At 40.6% G+C, this 2,500-nt stretch overlaps 1 protein-coding gene across 1 annotated transcript in view; it reads left to right on the forward strand.

Moving 5' to 3' along the window:
- The first annotated feature begins 279 nt into the window (after window positions 1-279).
- Window positions 280-2,500, forward strand: part of LOC120563577 (CD59 glycoprotein-like) — a 13,629-nt gene continuing 11,408 nt past the window's right edge. Inside the window, exon 1 of the mRNA XM_039807818.1 lies at window positions 280-437. The gene's annotated coding sequence lies outside the window, so the exon portion shown is untranslated. The remainder of the gene's footprint in view (window positions 438-2,500) is intronic.

A 2,500-nucleotide genomic window follows, 5' to 3' on the forward strand; every position in this document is an offset into this window, starting at 1 on the left:
ACCTCAAAGCTGTTAACACGTTTTTGACAAATGTAGGCTACAAACACATTGTGCCTTGATTGTTTTATGACTATTGTATAATAAAGATTACAAAAAATAAAAAAAATAATTGAGCTTCTTAATACCATAGATGTATTAAGAGAACTTAGAATACAATACATACGGTACAAAACACCCATGATTGAGCGCCGTTATTTATGGTAGACGCTAGATTGGATCCGCTAGACGTATCGACGTCCTCCCGGGCCTAACGCGCAAACTCCAATATGGGACATCTGCGCATGCGTCAACGGGCTTTCACACAATTCATGGGACTGTTGTTGTTTTCAGCTCCCGTTCAGTCTCGATAGAAGTGTCTGTCTGCTGTGGATGCCACGTTACCGACAGATATCCCGGGATTACTTTGACACGGAATAAAACATCGTAACACGAATCAGGTAAATTCTGCTTCTTTTTGGGATTTTTAAGCGGATTTGTGGACGTTTGCGGACGATAATACTGATATCCTCAGTGAAACTGACGCTAAATATAACATATGTGTATCGTGTGTGTGTGTGTGTGTGTGTGTGTGTGTGTGTGTGTGTGTGTGTGTGTGTGTGTGTGTGTGTGTGTGTGTGTGTGTGTGTGTGTGTGTGTGTGTGTGTGTTCGGGTTTGAAGCTGTTGTAACTCGGAATAGTAGTATTTGAAGTAGGTGCGCCATTACGCTCAACGGCCGCCGCCTACTGTTGGTTATAACCATAGACAGTATGTACGGCTCTGAGCCAAAAACTGGGATGCGCGCGCAGGTTCTACAGGCTCTGGCAGGCGTCAACCTCAACCAATCATCTCTCTGACTCAGCCAAAATATCCAGTACACACATGGTTATGGACATGCTTTTATTTCATAGAAAAAGTAAACTATCTTTGACTGTATTAAGGTAACACAGTCTCACACACACACACACACCACACAGAGAGACACACACACACACACACACACACACACACACAGAGAGACACACACACACACACACACACACACACACACACACACACACACAGTCTCACACACACAGAGACTACACACACACACAGACACACCCGGGCCACATACACAATAAACAGTAAACCCATACACACACACATACACTGAGAGACAACATAACATCCACACGCACACACACACACACACATACACAGTCACACACACAAAATAAAACACAATCACACACAACAGGCACACACACAGGACAACAGACAAGAAAAAAAAAAAAAAAAAAAAAAATAAAAAAAAAATCAAACTGTCGTGACTCTTATTTTCCAGAAGTTGATAAGCTATAGAAACATAAGCTATAGAAACATAAGCTATAGAAACATGAGCTATAGAAACATAAGCTATAGAAACATAAGCTATAGAAACATAAGCTATAGAAACATAAGCTATAGAAACATGAGCTATAGAAACATAAGCTATAGAAACATAAGCTATAGAAACATGAGCTATAGAAACATAAGCTATAGAAACATGAGCTATAGAAACATAAGCTATAGAAACATAAGCTATAGAAACATAAGCTATAGAAACATAAGCTATAGAAACACTGTGTTTACCCAAATTTAATTCTGAAGTGAGTAAAAGCGCTTTATGGATATGAAATGTCCCCTTTTAACAGGTCGACCGTCCTACTGATGTATTGTTCTGTTTTATTCATCGGTTTTCAATCATAGTTAAGAAGAAATTATTTTGCTTCCAATTTAAATTTGTGATTCTTTTGAATATTGAAACAGTTTTCAAGTTTTCAAACCGAGCGCGCATCCCGCGGACAGACCAGTACAGTAAAAAACTACAAATCCCAAAACGTTGAAACCATCAAAAGGTGTTAAAGAGTAGGGGCTTTTATTTTGAATGTGTGTGTGTGTGTGTGTGTGTGTGTGTGTGTGTGTGTGTGTGTGTGTGTGTGTGTGTGTGTGTGTGTGAAGACTGTGTGTGTGTGTGTGTGTGTGAGAGACTGTGTGTGTGTGTGTGTGTGAGAGACTGTGTGTGTGTGTGTGTGTGTGAGAGACTGTGTGTGTGTGTGTGTGTGAGAGACTGTGTGTGTGTGTGTGAGAGACTGTGTGTGTGTGTGTGTGTGAGAGACTGTGTGTGTGTGTGTGTGTGTGTGTGTGTGTGTGTGTGTGAGTTTGGTGGAGATATGCTGGCTCTATACACGCTAAAAGTCCTGATTATTTACATGGAGTCTGGTGGAGATATGCTTGCTCTATACACGCTAAAAGTCCTGATTATTTACATGGAGTCTGGTGGAAATATGCTGGCTCTATACACGCTAAAAGTCCTGATTATTCACATGGAGTCTGGTGGAGATATGCTGGCTCTATACACACTAAAAGTCCTGATTATTTACATGGAGTCTGGTGGAGATATGCTGACTCTATACACGCTAAAAGTCCTGATTATTTACATGGAGTCTGGTGGAGATATGCTGACTCTATACACGCTAAAAGTCCTGATTATTTACATGG

The sequence above is a fragment of the Perca fluviatilis genome, chromosome 8 (genome assembly GCF_010015445.1).
Source record: "Perca fluviatilis chromosome 8, GENO_Pfluv_1.0, whole genome shotgun sequence".
Lineage (NCBI taxonomy): Eukaryota > Metazoa > Chordata > Actinopteri > Perciformes > Percidae > Perca > Perca fluviatilis.